Below are 19,824 nucleotides of genomic sequence, written 5' to 3'. Positions count from 1 at the left end.
ATATTAGTAGACTTTCTTGGCCAGAAATGCCTTTTTTGCCATAGCGAGTCTGCTTTTGATGTCCTCCTTGCTCCGTCCGTCATTGGATATTTTACTGCCTAGGTAGCAGAATTCCTGAACTTCATTGACTTCGTGACCATCAATCCTGATGTTAAGTTTCTCGCTGTTCTCATTTCTACTACTTCTCATTACCTTCGTCTTTCTCCGATTTACTCTCAAACCATACTGTGTACTCATTAGACTGTTCATTCCGTTCAGCAGATCATTTAATTCTTCTTCACTTTCACACAGGATAGCAATGTCATCAGCGAATCGTATCATTGATATCCTTTCACCTTGTATTTTAATTCCACTCCTGAACCTTTCTTTTATTTCCATCATTGCTTCCTCGATGTACAGATTGAAGAGTAGGAGCGAAAGTCTACAGCCTTGTCTTACACCCTTCTTAATACGAGCACTTCGTTCTTGATCGTCCACTCTTATTATTCCCTCTTGGTTGTTGTACATATTGTATATGACTCGTCTCTCCCTATAGCTTACCCCTACTTTTTTCAGAATCTCGAACAGCTTGCACCATTTTATATTGTCGAACGCTTTTTCCAGGTCGACAAATCCTCTGAAAGTGTCTTGATTTTTCTTTAGCCTTGCTTCCTTTATTAGCCGTAACGCCAGAATTGCCTCTCTCGTCCCTTTACTTTTCCTAAAGCCAAACTGATCGTCACCTAGATCATTCTCAATTTTCTTTTCCATTCTTCTGTATATTATTCTTGTAAGCAGCTTCGATGCATGAGCTGTTAAGCTGATTATGCGATAATTCTCGCACTTGTCAGCTCTTGCCGTCTTCGGAATTGTGTGGATGATGCTTTTCCGAAAGTCAGATGGTATATCGCCAGACTCATATATTTTACACACCATCGTGAATAGTCGTTTTGTTGCCACTTACCCCAATGATTTTAGAAATTCTGATGGAATGTTATCTATCCCTTCTGCCTTATTTGACCGTAAGTCCTCCAAAGCTCTTTTAAATTCCGATTCTAATACTGGATCCCCTATCTCTTCTAAATCGACTCCTGTTTCTTCTTCCATCACAGCAGACTAATCTTCACCCTCATAGAGGCTTTCAATGTATTCTTTCCACCTATCTGCTCTCTCCTCTGCATTTAGCAGTGGAATTCCCGTTGCACTCTTAATGTTACCACCGTTGCTTTTAATGTCACCAAACGTTGTTTTGACTTTCCTGTGTGCAGAGTCTGTCCTTCCGACAATCATATCTTTTTCGATGTCTTCACATTTTTCCTGCAGCCATTTCGTCTTAGCTTCCCTGCACTTCCTATTTATTTCATTCCTCAGCGACTTGTATTTCTGTATTCCTGATTTTCCCGGAACATGTTTGTACTTCCTCCATTCATCAATCAACTGAAGTATTTCTTCTGTTACCCATGGTTTCTTCGCAGCTACCTTCTTTGTACCTATGTCTTCCTTCCCAACTTCTGTGATGGCCCTTTTTAGAGATGTCCATTCCTCTTCAACTCTACTGCCTACTGCGCTATTCCATATTGCTGTATCTATAGCGTCAGAGAACTTCAAACGTATCTCGCCATTCCTTAGTACTTCCGTATCCCACTTCTTTGCGTATTGATTCTTCCTGACTAATGTCTTGCTCTTCATCACTACTATATTGTGATCTGCGTCTATATCTGCTCCTGGGTACGCCTTACAATCCAGTATCTGATTTCGGAATCTCTGTCTGACCATGATGTAATCTAACTGAAATCTTCCCGTATCTCCCGGCCTTTTCCAAGTATACCTCCTCCTCTTGTGATTCTTGAACAGGGTATTCGCTATTACTAGCTGAAACGTGTTATAGAACTCAATTAATCTTTCTCCTCTTTCATTCCTTGTCCCAAGCCCATATTCTCCTGTAACCTTTTCTTCTACTCCTTCCCCTACAACTGCATTCCAGTCGCCCATGACTGTTAGATTTTCGTCCCCCTTTACATACTGCATTACCCTTTCAATATCCTCATACACTTTCTCTATCTGTTCATCTTCAGCTTGCGACGTCGGCATGTATACCTGAACTATGATTGTCGGTGTTGGTCTGCTGTCGATTCTGATTAGAACAACCCGGTCACTGAACTGTTCACAGTAACACACCCTCTGCCCTACCTTCCTATTCATAACGAATCCTACACCTGTTATACCATTTTCTGCTGCTGTTGATATTACCCGATACTCATCTGACCAGAAATCTTTGTCTTCCTTCCACTTCACTGACCCCTACTATATGTAGATTGAGCCTTTGCATTTCCGTTTTCTGATTTTCTAGTTTCCCTACCACGTTTAAGCTTCTGACATCCACGCCCCGACTCGTAGAACGTTATCCTTTCGTTGATTATTCAATCTTTTTCTCATGGTAACCTCCCCCTTGGCAGTCCCCTGCCGGAGATCCGAATGGGGGACTATTCCGGAATCTTTTGCCAATGGAGAGATCATCATGACACTTCTTCAAATACAGGCCACATGTCCTGTGGATGCACGTTACGTGTCTTTAATGCAGTGGTTTCCATTGCCTTCTGCATCCTCATGTCGTTGATCATTGCTGATTCTTCCGCCTTTAGGGGCAATTTCCCACCCCTAGGACATGAGAGTGCCCTGAACCTCTATCCGCTCCTCCGCCCTCGAAAATGTACCTAAGGGCCAGTTTACAACAGAGTTTGAAAAATATTACAAGGTGGGAGGGGGGGGGGGGGAATAAAAGTGGTATGTTAACGTCGGCCTCGACTGTTCTGTCCACACAATGTCACGTAGGACACAGATGAAGCTGTGGAAAAAAAAAAAAAAAAAAAACTGGGCACATAGAAAGTAAATGATTAAGGTTGTCCAACAACTAAAGCAAACACAAATTTAGAGTAATTGACACTATAATTAGAGCTTGGATTTGAACCACATATAACATGTTAACACTTACGTCAATAACAGTGTGAGTGATTTGTTATGTCCATAAAAGTTTATAAATCACGTAGAAATGTTCATTCATTAACCACTCTGTGTTTTTCACACATACTAGTCTCATATGCAACAAAATAACAGTATTTCTCAATATACTTAAACAAATTACAAATCTTATAATGACGCCTATGTAATGGTGCGTCCCTATTATACAGGAGACAAAAAAGAGAGTGATATCCTCCGGCAGTGGACGATGGGTGGTGCGCTTGTTTTTTGTAATATTCAAATGTCTTCAGATAGTATATATTACGCAATCGCATAAGCTATGATTACTCGACATTCGCTATGAAACGATGTTACAATGCCATGGAGAAAGAATTTGGAGATTTAGTTGGCAATGAAAGAACAGAAAAATACAACGATCGACAAACGGGATTTATTGTTCTGTACATCAAGAAACACTTGCTGCCTAATTTTCACGCACGGAGAAGTGAAGAAATTGGTGGTACGAATACTAAAATTTCTCAAGTCGAAAGCATTTTTCCGCTGTCAGCTGCAACAATTTTGGATGGAAGTGAACGAATAGCATGCAACTTTAGATATTACTGCAAAGTACGTTGGTTAAGTCAAGGACCATGTATGAAACGATTTTTAGATTTAAAACTCGGTATTGTTGAATTTATGACGGAAAAAGGAGTGCAGTAACGAAAATTAGAACACCTAGAATGGATTACAGACCTTGCATTTCAAGTGGACTTGACTACACACTGTCCACATCATATCACTGTAAGTAAGAAACAACTTCTTTCTGATTTGATGTGGATGCATTTAAAAGTAAAATCGCTCTGTAGAAGGGACACATTCTGCTAAACACAGTCCCTTTCCCTAAGCTCCCTGATGTTAAGGGTAAATACGAAATTTGAAGAATTCACTGTGACCTTGAAAAAATTAGGATTGTTTCCTAAACTTTTTGAGGACACTGCCAATCTTACATCCGTTTTCGAGCTGTTTTGGGGATCGTCTGCTGTTTCTGTTGAAGGTGCCACTGTGCGTGCACAGCTGTAGCTGAGTGATCTGCAGTGCAATTCCCGTTTGAAAGATGAAACACTTTAATGTTAAAACTGTCCAGGACGTCCACATTACTTTCTTCAAGTGGTTTCCACGACTCTGTAGTGAGGTTGCAAAAATGCTGCAATATTTCGACTAACACGTGTATTCGTGAAAGACGTTTTTTCGATTGAGGAAGGCCGGCCGAAGTGGCCGTGCGGTTAAAGGCGCTGCAGTCTGGAACCGCAAGACCGCTACGGTCGCAGGTTCGAATCCTGCCTCGGGCATGGATGTTTGTGATGTTCTTAGGTTAGTTAGGTTTAACTAGTTCTAAGTTCTAGGGGACTAATGACCTCAGCAGTTGAGTCCCATAGTGCTCAGAGCCATTTGAACCATTTGATTGAGGAAGCTTCGATTACGTGGCAACCTGAGTACGAAAATCTGTGAAATTCCAGAATGATATTTCCACTCTGCAGCGGAGTGTGCGCTGATATGAAACTTCCTGACAGATTAAAACTGTGTTCGAGCCTCGGTCGGGCACACAGTTTTAATCTGCCAGGAAGTTTCATCTGTGAAATTGTCTGCACCTGTCCGTATGACGACAGTTCGTACCAGATGAAAATTATATGTCTTCAGTGCCCCAAAAATAATTAAATGTTACTGGAAATTTACTTGGTTTTTGATCTACATTGTGGAAAAACGTGAAATATAATACAAATTCGTACACAGTGCCACTGCATTGCCATTTAAATGTGGCGATTTTGCAGTATTCTTCTCCTGACGCTCAGAGAGAGTGAGGTGGCGATGGGGAAATGTGCCAGGCAAGCTGAACCTGCGAGCCGTATTCTTGGGCACCCCTGTTGTAAGAGGTCCACGTGGTACAGCTACCACCCATGCCATCACCACCACCGTTCACTACACCGTTACTTGCGCATTCTCTGGGAAAGAAACCAATCATAACTACCTTCTTCTTTGAATTCCGCTGCTTCGCCGTCTTCAAAACTGTTTAGAAATTGAACCATAGGTTCGATTACTTCACGGATTGCTCGAATGGCCTGAAGATTTATCACTTCATTCAACAGTAATTTACACTATTGGCCATTAAAATTGCTACACCAAGAAGAAATGCAGATGATAAACGGGTATTCATTGGACAAATATATTATACTAGAACTGACATGTGATTACATTATGACGCATTTGGATGCGTAGATCCTGAGAAATCAGTACCCAGAACAACCACCTCTGGCCGTAATAGCGGCCTTGATACGCCTGGATATTGAGTCAAACAGAGCTTGGATGGCGTGACAGGTACAGCTGCGCATGCAGCTTCAGCACGATACCACAGTTCATCAAGAGTAATGACTGGCGTATTGCGACTAGCCAGTTGCTCGGCCACCATTGACCAGACGTTTTCAATTGGTGAGAGATCTGGAGAATGTGCTGGCTAGGACAGCAGTCGAACATTTTCTGTATCCAGAAAGGCCCATACAGGACCTGCAACAAGCAGTCGTGCATTATCCTGCTGAAATGTAGGGTTTCGCAGGGGTCGAACGAAGGGTAGAGCCCCGGGTCGTAACACATCTTAAATGTAACGTCCACTGTTCAAAGCGCCGTCAATGCGAACAAGAGGTGACCGAGACGTGTAACCAATAGCACCCCATACCAAGACGCCGGGTGATACGCCAGTATGGCGATGACGAATACACGCTTCCAATGTGCGTTCATCGCGATGTCGCCAAACACGGATGCGACCATCGTGATGCAGTAAACAGAAGCTGGATTCATCAGAAAAAATGACGTTTTGCCATTCGTGCGCCCAGGTTCGTCGTTGAGTACACCATCGCAGGCGCTCCTGTCTGTGATGCAGCGTCAAGGGTAACCGCAGCCGTGGTCTCCGTGCTGATAGTCCATGCTGTTGCAAACGTCGTCGAACTGTTCATGCAGATGGTTGGTTGTCTTGCAAACGTCCCCATCTGTTGACTCATGGATCCAGACGTGGCTGCAAGATGCGTTACAGCCATGCGGATAAGATGCCTGTCATCTCGACTGCTAGTGATACGAGACCGTTGGGATCCAGCACGGCGTTCCGTATTACCCTTCTGAACCAACAGATTCCATATTCTGCTAACAGTCATTGGATCTCGACCAACGCGAGCAGCAGTGTCGTGATACGATAAACCGCAATCGCGATAGGCTACAGTCCGACTCTTATCAAAGTCGGAAACGTGATGATACGCATTTCTCCTCCTTACACGAGGCATCACAACAACGTTTCACCAGGCAACGCCGGTCAACTGCTATTTGTGTATGAGAAATCGGTTGGAAAGTTTCCTCATGTCAGCAAGTTGTAGATATCGCCACCGGCGCCAACCTTGTGTGAGTGCTCTGAAAAGCTAGCATCTTCTTCCCGTCGGTTAAATTTCGCGTCTGTAGCACGTGATCTTCGTGGTGTAGCAATTTTAATGACTAGTGGTGTATTTCGTAACTGACCTTACGTTATTACGTAATATTAGAGTCGGTAATGAACGTGGGCAGAGAAAGGGAGTAACACCGACAAATCTCAGACGGTGAATCCCACAGAACGCGTCGACTGCACGCGCCACGTGTGGTGGCGGCGTGACGGGAGCGCACGCGAGCGCGCGCAGCGGGCCGGTAACTGCTCGTGCCACGGCCAACTTGTGCGCCAGCCCTCGCGTGAGAGTGTTTTCTTTGAGTTACGGGCTTAGCTGGTGGCAGGGTGGCACTGTTAAGACCCGCAGCTTAATCGCGGCTGTCGCGTGGATCTCAAGTTGTGCTTCCCCCCTAATGTCTCCCAGGCTGGTAATGGCTGCTGGCGGCAGCGGCAGGTGAGGTGAGGTGAGGTGTGGGACTACACGAGCCGGGTCTCCTATTCTCGGGACAAACTGCTGCTGTCTCCAAGCGCTGGCTTATCTTCAACAAAGTGGAGTCCAGCGCAGAGCCACGAGTCTTCGAGATCCTGAGAGCAGCAGGTACCGTTGCCATGCCTGATGTCTTGTTGCTACACTTCCGGATGTCATTCGATTTTTTTTTCTTTATTGAGATTCGATTCCCCCCGAAGGGGGCGGGCTGGCAGCAGCTTAGTATGCCGCTCTTCAGCCTACAGAATTTCGTTTTAAGAGACGAAGATAATTAATAAAAACAGGCGATATAATCGGAGACTTAAATGGTAACATGGCGGAAAAAATCGTGGAACTTAAAACATAGAAGAAAGGGATGATGATGCTAATAAAAGACTTATGAAGCAGAGACATAAAATTCACACACAGCGACAGCATGATTTCTGATCACAACACTTTGCAAAGACGAACAACACTGAACATTAACATGAACACTGCACTAAAATGTTGGCAAATATGACGTACCACAGCCTAGGGTTGGTGGGGGAACCTGGACAGATGATGGGAAAATAAAAAGGGATGAAGGAGAGGAAAAACGAAGGGGGTGGGGAAGAGGGGGAAAGGAGCCGATGGAGGACGAGGACCTATAAGAAGAGGGGGGGGGGGGTTGCCGGGCAGACGCGACAGGGAGTGGGGAAGGCAGAGGAGGGGAATACAAAAGGACTCGGGGGGGGGGGATATGTAATTCGAGAAAGTTTTTTTTCCCTTATTGTATTTCGATTCCTCCCGAAGGGGGCGGGCTGGCAGCAGCTTATTACGCTGCTCTGCAGCCTACATACTTTTTAAAACATAAGAAAGAAGATAAGAAACAATAAAAGCAGGCGATAAAACGGCGACGGAAATTGTAAAACGGCGGAAAATTGTGGAACGTTAAAACACAAAGCAAAGGGTTGGCAAAGCTAATAAAATACACAGGAAGCAGACAGGGAACATAGTAGACAGACAATTAAAAAAACATGTCGACAGTCTGGTTTCTGTTCGCAAGAGATATAAAAATCACACCCAGCGACAGTATGATGTCCGTTCGCAACACTTCGGAGAAGACACATTACACTGAACACTCACTGTAAACACTGTACGAAAATGTCGGCACAAAGGTAACACACCATACCGAGGGCAGATTGGGGGGGGGGGGGGTACCTGGGCAGATGGGGGGCGGGGAAACAAGGAGGGAGGAGAGGAAAACCAAAAGGGGGGGGGAAGCAAAGGAGGGGGGGGACTCCTAAGGGATGGGGACTCATAAAGGGGGGGGGGGGGGCCGAGACAGTTCCGCACTAATTCCAAATGAAAAAAAAAGCACGAGCGTGCTGAATATCAGACCAACTGTGTGACCGAAGAGTTTCTAGCAAACACACGCCAGGATGTCATTCTCGACAGAGAGAAATATTCACGCTTATCACGATATACAGAATGACCAAAAAGTGCGTTAACATTCGAAAATACACTAATACTCGTAATAATGTGGACAGAGAGGTTAAAATTGACACGAATGCCTCAAATAACGTGCGGTCTTATTGATACCAGAAACGAGTGCAAAAACCCGTCAACAGATGGCGGTGGAGAGCGAAACGTCAGTGACTCCGACTGCACGACGCTGTTAGCATGACGGGTGGCGAAGAGCGCCGATATCTTACAGAATACCATCATCCCTAGCCTGGCTGATAAACATCTACTGAAACTTATGTCTTTTAAGTAGGATGGTGCTCCACTCAATTCTGCTACAAGTATGAAAGATCTGTTGCATACATCATTTGGCGAGGACCGCGTGCTGAGACGCCCCTTCCGACACGCTTGGCCTCCTAGGTACCAGGCCTCAGACTGTCTGATTATTGGTTGCGGACTTACCTGAAGTCGCAAGTCGCGATCGTCCGACCTCATTATGGATGCTTAAGGACAAGATGCCATGGCAGTTTCTCACCATACTCTCTTATGCAAATGTACAGCGCTATTCACAATATTGTCCTTCGACTACAGGTATTGTTGATGAATGATGGCCGACATGTTGAGCATTTGCTATAAAGTGCATCGTCTTTGCTAAAAATCAGTTGTTATGAAAGTTTTGTATTACATGAAGCGCCATATGTTGGTCATTTTGTGCACTTTTTTCTTTTCAATAAAACTCCATGTCATTTCAAGAATGTGTATAAATTTTTCCCTCTCTACCTACATTACACCGTGAAGTATTGAATTTTGAAATGTCAACAGACTACTTGGGTCACTCTCTATATACATGGCCCAGTAGATGACGATGAAAGTTTCATGACGCTTTTCACGAGTAATGGCATTACATATAGGGAAGCCTCAAAGCAAAAATTCAAACATTTTGACGGGAATATTGGGGAGGCGAAGCCAGACCATTCTGGTTTCGGTGATCTAAGGATTCGGGTGTTTGAGCTCCTTTTCGAGGTGCCTTTCAACTCTTTGGCATCATTGTGGCCACATCTTGGATAAATGAGAGACGTTCACGTCATACTGTGTGTTAAATGGTGTCCAACAGGTCAAAATCGAACCGTTCAAACATGTGCTGTCCTATTTGCTGGTAGGTAGTGAGAGAGCCATTGTCATGTATGATGGCCGACTACAGACAGGTGCAGGATGTGGACAAGAGAGCTATGTCAGGTCCGACTGTCTCTGTCTCCATTTGCTCCAGACCGCGACTGGGATGCGGCTTCCAAAGCGACAGTCACTTCTTTACCAGACACCTATGCTTTGGCCATGCGCAATCTAGATGCATCACTTCAGGGTGCACCTCTTCTCCCCCATGAGGGACGACAGTGTGGACGAGACCCCACTGTCTCCATCTCCTTTGCCAGCGCGCTCCAGAGCTTGAGGAATGGCCTGCCCACTGTGATGGATACAGAACCGCTTGTGATGCCTCCTTCTGCTTTCCTTCAGTTTGGCACAGCAATGGGTGATGAACGACCACGTTATGACGTGGAACAGCACCTGTGAAACCAGCAGTCGCCCTGAAAACAGAAGAAGCGAAGTCGACAGTCCTCTGACGGCACACTTCTTTACATGGCACATGGATTGTGGACCAGATACCAAATAGTGATCGCCGTTTGACTGCCCTGACGTTAGGAGTGGCCGCTCCCGATGTTCCATCTGGGGAGTGCTCTTTCCACCACCTGTGATTCTGACAGTGATGGAGGGACGTTCTGCGGATCCCACTGTGACAGCTTCGCCACCCTACACTTTAACGGGCGTGACAGTTGATTTCCTGGGTAGACGATGTTGACAATGAAGCAGATTAGGATGCTTGCTCAGCCGCTGGGAAATTTTCCCACGGTGGCGCCCGACCTAGCTTCCATCTGGTGATAGCAGCCACAGTGCCTGCACTGGGTGTTTCACGCCAGCCTGACATATCTGCATGACCCTGTGTGCCAATAGGGGGAGCAATCCACAACAATACATTGAGATGATGAATCTGGCCATTACTCACGCTCCACATGAACTGGCAATCTTTAGAAACACCATTTACACTGCTGATGTCGACATTGCCCCCCTCCAAGAAGTGATCGTTGCTGGTTTCTATGCTCCCACATCTCCCATGCCTGTGACAATAATAGCAGAGTGGCCATCTTCATCTGTGCAGTTCTCCTCTTTGAAAATGTAGTGTACCTTCCTAATGCTAGGGGTATTGCCCTTACGCTGTTTGGCGCCTGTCTGCTAAATGTATAAGCGCTCTCCAGCTCCAGTTGACGAACAACACACCTTCTTCGCTGACGAGGTAATGTCGCTTTTTGAGGATCCCTTGAATGACATGGTCCTCAGTGGGGACTTCCAAGTCCACACAAGGGCCTACTGATCAACTCCCCCAACATTTCCAGTGAGTGTCCGTCTTTGTCAACATCAAACAACTTCAGCGTATCGATACATGGACGAATCTTAATGGCACCCACACACGTTTTACATACTATGTGGTGCACTTGTCCAGTCACCTTAACCATATCTACCTCACATTTCCTGCCAGAATTTGGTCTCTGATTTTCTCTGACCACCAGACCTACATCTGCCAATGTCATCCTTGCCCATCAACTGGTGGGACATCATAGCCTGGAGAAGTTATAGGTTGCTCACCTGACTGCCCATGAATGCTCACAAATCAGTGAGGACGCGTGAGCACTCTATTGTTGACGTCTCTCCATCTACACAAGTAACCTATCCTGGTTTCTATTCTGCATGAAACAGGCTCTACACAGGGCATTGCTGGGATATGGCAAAGATGTCAAGGCTTGGCATTACATGATCCTGCATGACTGTACTATAATGGCTTTCTCTCCCAGCTATCATGTTATAGTGCGGGTCACTGCAATTATACAACATCACTTGGAAGGGCCCCCATAGGTCCTGCACACATGGCTATATGTCTCATGAAACGCCATCAATGAACCACCTCCAGACAAAACACCAGCGTCGTCGTCTAGCTCTCATACACAACCTCACTGGCGTAGAAGGAAGACCATATACTACAGAATGCGTCGTTGGTTATGGTTTCCATTCCCACTTTACCTACTTCTACACTGCCGTCCTACATCCCCTGGTCTTAATTAAGGAGGTAGTGGCACTCACGATAAACATATCAGAGGATGTAGCTCAAGAACTTCAGGATGACATGACCATGGATGAAGTCCTAGACACTATCAATGCGGAAGCTGCCGGTAAGTCCCTCAGACCTGATGGCCACCCTTTCCAATTTTACAGCTGTTTCAGCATTCTGTTGGTACTTGGACGTCCTTCTTTTGTGAACTGATTTTCCCAACAACGACGATCCAAGCCACCTTCTGTAATGTCCCCACAGAAAATACCCTCTACCACGCACCAATTAATCATTTTCAATCAAACCATCCACATTCACTAACTTTGGAAAAGTTATCTGATCTGATTTTCTCGTAATACAGGGTGTTACAAAAAGGTACGGCCAAACTTTCAGGAAACGTTCCTCACACACAAAGAAAGAAAATATGTTATGTGGACATGTGTCCGGAAACGCTTACTTTCCATATTAGAGCTCATTTGATTACTTCTCTTCAGATCACAGTAATCATGGAATGGAAACACACAGCAACAGAACGTACCAGCGTGACTTCAAACACTTTGTTTCAGGAAATATTCAAAATGTCCCCCGTTAGCGAGGATACATGCATCCACCCTCCTTCGCATGGAATCCCTGATGCGCTGATGCAGCCCTGGAGAATGGCGTATTGTATCACAGCCGTGCACAATACGAGCACGAAGAGTCTCTACATTTGGTACCGGGGTTGCGTAGACAAGAGCTTTCAAATGCCCCATAAATGAAAGTCAAGAGGGTTGACGTCAGGAGAGCGTGGAGGCCACGGAATTGGTCCGCCTCTACCAATCCATCGGTCACCGAATCTGTTGTTGAGAAGCGTACGAACACTTCGACTGAAATGTGCAGGAGCTGCATCGTACATGAACCACATGTTGTGTCGTACTTGTAAAGGCACATGTTCTAGCAGCACAGGTAGAGTATCCCGTATGAAATCATGGCAGTGAACCGAGGAAGTACAGTACATACTGACGAAACTAAAATGAGCTCTAACATGGAAATTAAGCGTTTCCGGACACATGTCCACATAACATCTTTTCTTTATTTGTGTGTGAGGTATGTTTCCTGAAAGTTTGGCCGTACCTTTTTGTAACACCTTGTATATGCGGCGACAGCTCGTCGACGCCAAAGTATTTTCTAGTGCGTTTATTCTTTGAAATAACAGAGATGCATATATGCATTCTCCATGGTTGTTAAGAGTGGTAACTAGGACAGATTCTGGAGTATCTGTTGAGGTATTGACGTGTTTCTGAGAGATACATATTCTGCTTTTCTTCTCGCTAAAGCGAGCCAATTAACATTTGTGCCACTAGCGGTTTGTTTGAAGAGAAAGAGACTGTAAACGGAAAATAATTAAGGCGTGGAATCACCGGAGATCTTGACATGTAATGGAGATGGATTTAATACACAATTTTCTCCATAAATAAGTTTGTGACTATTTTGTTCCGGAGTGAATGAACGAATAAGTTTTTTCTGAATCATTTGATGATCACGTTGGCCCTGTAATTAGTGGGGAAGTTTCAGCTGTGTCGAAGAGAGCCTACAATCACTGAGTCTGTGTTAAATCGTCCAAAAAGGCTTCGTACACATCTGGAATTCGCAATCTTTCGTAAAAGGAACGAATTGTCCAAACGATTGATTCTCGCGACTGACTGCAGTGTTTAACCGTAATAATAAATGTAAAGATCTCTTACAGCTAGCCAGCCGCTGATTATCAAGACGAAGGACTCCACCCAAGATCCTGTTTGGCTGATTTCGCGTAATGAAATATTATATTCCGTTGAAGGCCCAACAAAGTCCGTTGGTGTGTTTGTATATCTGAGGCGCAAATAGAGAAACTCGTATGGTTCACCCATTTAACCTGGGGACATTTCGGTGCGACAAAATGTGCAGACAAGATAAGTGTGTACTGTTATTTTCCCAACATAAAGCGCAGAGTGCATGAGGTCTTGAAGAAATGCATAACCTGTAAAAAAGCAAAGCCGGATTCAAACGGGAGTAAGCACCCATTATGCTCTATATTAGTGCGAGAACCAAAAGAATTAATTTCGTGCGATCTGTGTGGACCGTTACCTACTTCAAGAGGAGGTGTTGGATATGTGTTGGCATTTCTCGATGTGTGTACGAAATACGTAAAGCTATACCCGATAAAGGCGGCTACAGCCAAAGTAATTGTATTAAGATTGACAAGGGATTATCTTCCACATATTGGTATACCTAAGGCGATAATAACAGACAATGCTAAGATATTCACGGGACTCCGATGGAAACAGGCTTTGTTTCAAGTCGGTGTGAAACACATACTAACATCATTTTACCACCCACAAGGCAATTTGGTTGAGAGAATTTTTAGAGAGTTCAATCGCTTTATGAGGACCTATTGCCATAATAAGCAGACTGCGTGGGCTAATTATGTGGAAGAATTTGAGCAGATATACAACAACATGCCCCACTCCTCCACTGGATATACACCTCATGAATTGGGTTCGAGGCAAAAGAAGAAAACTTCTAAACTGAACATATGCCCAAAACTCAGGAAACGGAGATGCCTTGGGAAGAAAAAATAAGACAAGCCATCATAAATATGACGCAAAAGGCTGATCAGAGAAAACAACAATATGACAAATTAATCAAGAGGGTACAGGCGTACCACGTCGGAGAGAAGGTACTAGTCAAAAGACATACCAAATCATCCTTAATAAAGAAGAGTATAAAGAAATGGGAGTTATTATATAGTGGCCCATAAATCATTCTACAAATTCGGAACCCTGGGGCTTATCTGCTAGCATACCCGGGATCTAACAAAATTAAAGGGTTATTTTCCCATAACGACTTGAAAAATTTAATGAAGATTAGAAGATGGGGAGGAATGGTGTTGCGAGTGACAGAGATGAACGCTCGTAAAAACATAACAATAAACTGTGTGTGTTTAGTGTTAGAAAACTTTAAACTGAAATAATTAATCAGTGACACAGATTGTAGAAATAGTGACTAACTATTACTATCGAGTGCTGCAAAGAAGATAGTGGAGATAGGCTTCACCTGTGTTTGGGTAAACATAGAACTTTAGCATTTCTAATGTCATCAAGAATTATATAGGATCTGAATGACATTCAAGAAAAAAGAAATATTTCCCTAAAATGACACTGCATAATCAAAAGAGGTTCCCAGTGAATGTTCATATATAATTTCAAGTGCACACTTAGATGTGTAAACGTGTGAAGTGAAGTTTTGTGGTTAAGTAGTGAATCATGAGTGACGGTTAACGCCGCAAAGATAATTCCCCGCGCAAAACAACTGACGTCGGCGCGAGAGTTAGAATCGATATAGATGACACAGATATGCTTTGTAAGATTTGGTTTGTGGGGCGCCCAACTGCGTGGTTATGCTTTGTAACAGACTCGCATCAAACGCGAGGGGAAACTGATTGATGTTGAACTTAAAAAAAAAATATCATAATTAGACGTTAAGAGTTCTTGATTTATTGTTGAATGTCAAAAGAAAGTTATGTTCATAGAATTAGTAGTTATTTAATGGGTCTCATTCACTTTGGAACTTTGTTTGAAAATCCATTTCCATATATGATCATGTATAAATGCCGGATGAATCGGAGAATAAATGAAAGAAGTGAATCCACATTCCTCACTACTAATAACTTTTACATTACAGCAATCAAGCGGAGAAATATATGTATTTAGGATAAAAATTTTATGAGTATAGATAAATGATATGACTTTTCAAGGAAATGATGAATTATGTCTTTGTATAAAATGAACCACACTTTCCATTATTCGATGATTTGAATCCAAAATCTACTGCAAGTTGCATGAATCCTTTAAATTACGAAGAATAAATCATTGACAGAAAATGTGTCAGAATTTTTGGACTTATAAGCACAAGTGGTGATGCGAAGTCCAAAAGAAAATTAAAACTAGAGTAAATATTATGATGTCTTCGGCAACAGCGTTAGTCAATCGATAAATGGAAACCTTAAGTCAATGGCTAAATTCCTTGCAGTACATCGTAAGAAAAAGAATGCATGAAGCCATAGGGATTTTGTTTTCAAAAAGGAGAATCTTGGACGGTGCAAACTAACCAGTTCTTTTACAGGAAGAGTTTCCCTTTCGGTCATTGCTAATTATTTTGGAATGAATGTTGCATGTAAAATCTGGTATCCCTGTCCCTTCTACTCTTCCCATTGTGGGCCGCGTAGAAGACCGACTACAAATGTGGACGTCGGGGACATGCAAGATCCGGAGGAGTTCCAGCACCGCAAGATATTGTCCTGGAAACAAGATTGTAAAAACCAAACTCGAGTTATTGATTGTAAAATTTTTTTTAGCTAGAGGCACAAATCACTCTTCTCCAAATCGTTATATAAATCGATCCCCATCTTTCCTTTAGAGATCAATTTCAAAATTATTTTTTCTTTTCTGTAGGCTATCCTATCTTCTATGTACCGTACGCTGGGGGTCTAGGCTTAAGATGTTTTCCAAGGTTTCCCTGCTTAAGAAAGTTCCCGAATGGGTAGACCCTGATAACAGTTTCATGAAAGATCATCTTCCTTGGTTGTGCACAGCAGACATAACACCTTGATGCACGTAAAAGCAATACAGCGGCGGTGCCTGTCTCTTCATTTCTTCTGTTTTCAATGTTTCTTTTCTTCGTCCGTCTTAAACACAATTTTTTTTTTCAGTCGGAGGACTGACACTCATCACTTCCGGGTTACCCACACTAGTAGATAGCTCGCGAAGTGTGTTTGGTAAATCAAAATTAGGCTCACAAACTTCGCTCGATGCGAGGGGCATTGTAATGTCCCCACAGAAAATACCCTCTACCACGCACCAATTAATCATTTTCAATCAAACCATCCACATTCATTCACCTTGGAAAAGTTATCTGATCTGATTTTCTCGTAATATATGAGGCGACAGCTCGTCGACGCCAAAGTATTTTCTAGTGCGTTTATTCTTTGAAATAACAGAGATGCATATATGCATTCTCCATGGTTGTTAAGAGTGGTAACTAGGACAGATTCTGGAGTATCTGTTGAGGTATTGACGTGTTTCTGAGAGATACATATTCTGCTTTTCTTCTCGCTAAAGAAGAGCCAATTAACATTTGTGCCGCTAGCGGTTTGTTTGAAGAGAAAGAGACTGTAAACGGAAAATAATTAAGGCGTGGAATCACCGGAGATCTTGACATGTAATGGAGATGGATTTAATACACAATTTTCTCCATAAATAAGTTTGTGACTATTTTGTTCCGGAGTGAATGAACGAATAAGTTTTTTCTGAATCATTTGATGATCACGTTGGCCCTGTAATTAGTGGGGAAGTTTCAGCTGTGTCGAAGAGAGCCTGCAATCACTGAGTCTGTGTTAAATCGTCCAAAAAGGCTTCGTACACATCTGGAATTCGCAATCTTTCGTAAAAGGAACAAATTGTCCAAACGATTGATTCTCCCGACTGACTGCAGTGTTTGTTGTGGATTGGCAAGAGAGCCAACCCACTATGAGAGGAAGCCGAAAGGCACGCGTTTTAGTTCACGCAAGCTGGCGTGAGGTCTGGAACAGGTCAAGGAAATGAGACTAGCAAATAAGGACGTAGCTGTGGAATACTTAACTTTAATCCATAAATGGTGAACATCGCTCTTGACGGTACATGTTTTACAGCATCAATAGTAACTGGTAATGGCGCCTTGCTAGGTCGTAGCAAATGACGTAGCTGAAGGCTATGCTAACTATCGTCTCGGCAAATGAGAGCGTATTTTGTCAGTGAACCATCGCTAGCAAAGTCGGCTGTACAACTGGGGCGAGTGCTAGGAAGTCTCTCTAGACCTGCCGTGTGGCGGCGCTCGGTCTGCAATCACTGATAGTGGCGACACGCGGGTCCGACGTATACTAACGGACCGCGGCCGATTTAAAGGCTACCACGTAGCAAGTGTGGTGTCTGGCGGTGACACCACAGTGTTTAACCGTAATAATAAATGTAAAGATCTCTTACAGCAAGCCAGCTGCTGATTATCAAGACGAAGGACTCCACCCAAGATCCTATTTGGCTTATTTCATGTAATGAAATATTATATTAAAAACTGTTCATAGATAAAGGAGAGAAAGAGAGAGAGCGAATGAAAATAGAGATAATACTAATAATCCTCCATTAGTCTAATTTTTCGCCTGTCTTATCACGGATCAGCCAAAAACGGGGAGGGCCTTACTTTACTGTATAGATTTATGTGTGAAGGTGAAGTGATCTTAAAGGCAACAGATACACGTCTATACAGACAAGACATTACACAGAGATAGTGGCTAGCTGCATTCATCATCTATTCTTAGATAAAGAGACGGCAACTTATTATCCGAACAATTTAAAAAATGTTAAACTTCCTGTATGGGGTCATTATCCCAGTCCCTAAATCGCGTGGGCTATCGCGGATAAGTGATTATCGACCCGACCCATCACTCTTCTCAACAGCGACGTGAAACTTTTCACCCATTTGTTGTCACCTTCACTGATGAAGGCAGCGTTATACTTCACGTCCTTTGATCATACTTCCATTAGTGTTGACAACAATATTCATATAGCCCTTTATTGTTACGTGGACAGACCACACCCTTCAGGTCGCGACAACTGCCGGATGCACTGCCATTGTTTCACTGCAGTCAGGCATTCGACCATGTCGATCACACCTTTTTGAAGATGGTCCTCCTGCCCATTGATTTTCCGAGTCATACAGTAACAGTGGTAAAGTGTCTCTTGAGCGGCGCAACTTAAAGAATACTCTGTAATGGACACTTCACCGTGTCTCTAGGGATCGAATGCTCTGTTCGACAGGGTTGCCTAACTTCCCTAGTACTGCATGCTTTGAAGTAAGAATCCCTACTCCAGAGACTTCGCCAGTGCCTGGTGGGCCTGTCATTGCACAGACATCTCTTCCGTTGTACAGACTATGCTGATAGTCTCGTCATCTACCTATGCAGTGAAGATTTCCGTGCAACCCTGACGGGGATGCAAACATTTCGCGAGGCACGTGACAGTTCTCTTAACGTGTCAAAGTCGCAGTGCTGCGCATTGGTGACGACGTGCTTGAGAGATGTCTCGCTTCTCTAAATGTGACCACCATCTTCCGCTGCTTGGGTATTGATTTTACGAATGACCTTCGTCGTTTGGCGGCAACAAACAGTAGATGCCTCCTCCAAATGATCAGGGTTAGCCTCGTTGATCACCAGTTTAGATCCCTCGACATTTACAGCGTGCACGATGTGTGAATGTCTACCATGCGTCTCGTATTCCTTACATGGCACAAGAGATCCCAGTCCCAGTTACCCTCGCTCTTTGTATGTTGATGGTGGTCGGATCATTTGTTTGTACCTTACCTTCATGTTATTCAATACTGTCCAATGGAGTATGGCTCATTTCACATGCTGGACAGAGTTACAGCACTTTTTGTTAGCTTCCAATAGAAAGTCTGATGCCGTTGCCAAACGAGCCTCACTGGACTGCTTTTATTTACATGTCAGCTCCAGTCATGTTTATCACTTTCGGAATTTATTTCTAGAATTAAGTTACATCTTCTACTCTCTGCCACTCCCACACGAATACTTCGGACAAAGAGTGTACACGACTCATTACAAATGCATCTGTCCCCTATCCCACCTGTTTCCCCAGATCACATGACGTCGAGAAAGAAAGTGGTGCATGCAGCTTTCCCGACCCCAGCGTCCAGTCCACCTGGTATGTCACCATCAATGGCAAACAAGTCAACCAGTATCGTCTGCACTGCATCCGCCTGACTGACACATCCCTGTCTATTCACTATGATGTGGACGACACATGCACCCACCGATTCTCATGTGGTCTCTCGTCTGATGTCTGGAGGCTTGCGCAGCATATCTTGGCTTTCCTTACCCGACAGATACCTGCTCAGATCGCTTTTCAGACGCTTTTGTTCCCGGACGTGATTCATTACCCCGCAACGAAAACTAACGCTGTGAACTGAATACGGGGCTATAGCGTCTGCTACCTTTTTGCCTCGGACGAGAAATAAGAACTGAGTTGTTCACCGTACCTTAAAGATCCACACTGTCCATTTGTTGGCAGCACCATATGCAAGCAATTCTTTTCAAACTTTCTATAGAGCACCTTTCACGAGGCGTCTTCGCCGTCTTCAAAATTATATAGAAATCAAACCATAGGTTCGATTACTTTACGGATTGTTCGAATGACCAGAAGATTTATCACTTCATTAAACAGTAATTTATTCTGTAATTGACCTTACGTTATTACATAATATAAGAGACGGTAATGAACGTGGGCAGAGAAAGGGAGTAAC

The sequence above is a fragment of the Schistocerca cancellata genome, chromosome 1 (assembly GCF_023864275.1).
Source record: "Schistocerca cancellata isolate TAMUIC-IGC-003103 chromosome 1, iqSchCanc2.1, whole genome shotgun sequence".
Classification (NCBI taxonomy): Eukaryota; Metazoa; Arthropoda; class Insecta; order Orthoptera; family Acrididae; genus Schistocerca; species Schistocerca cancellata.
This window is presented reverse-complemented; position numbering follows the sequence as displayed.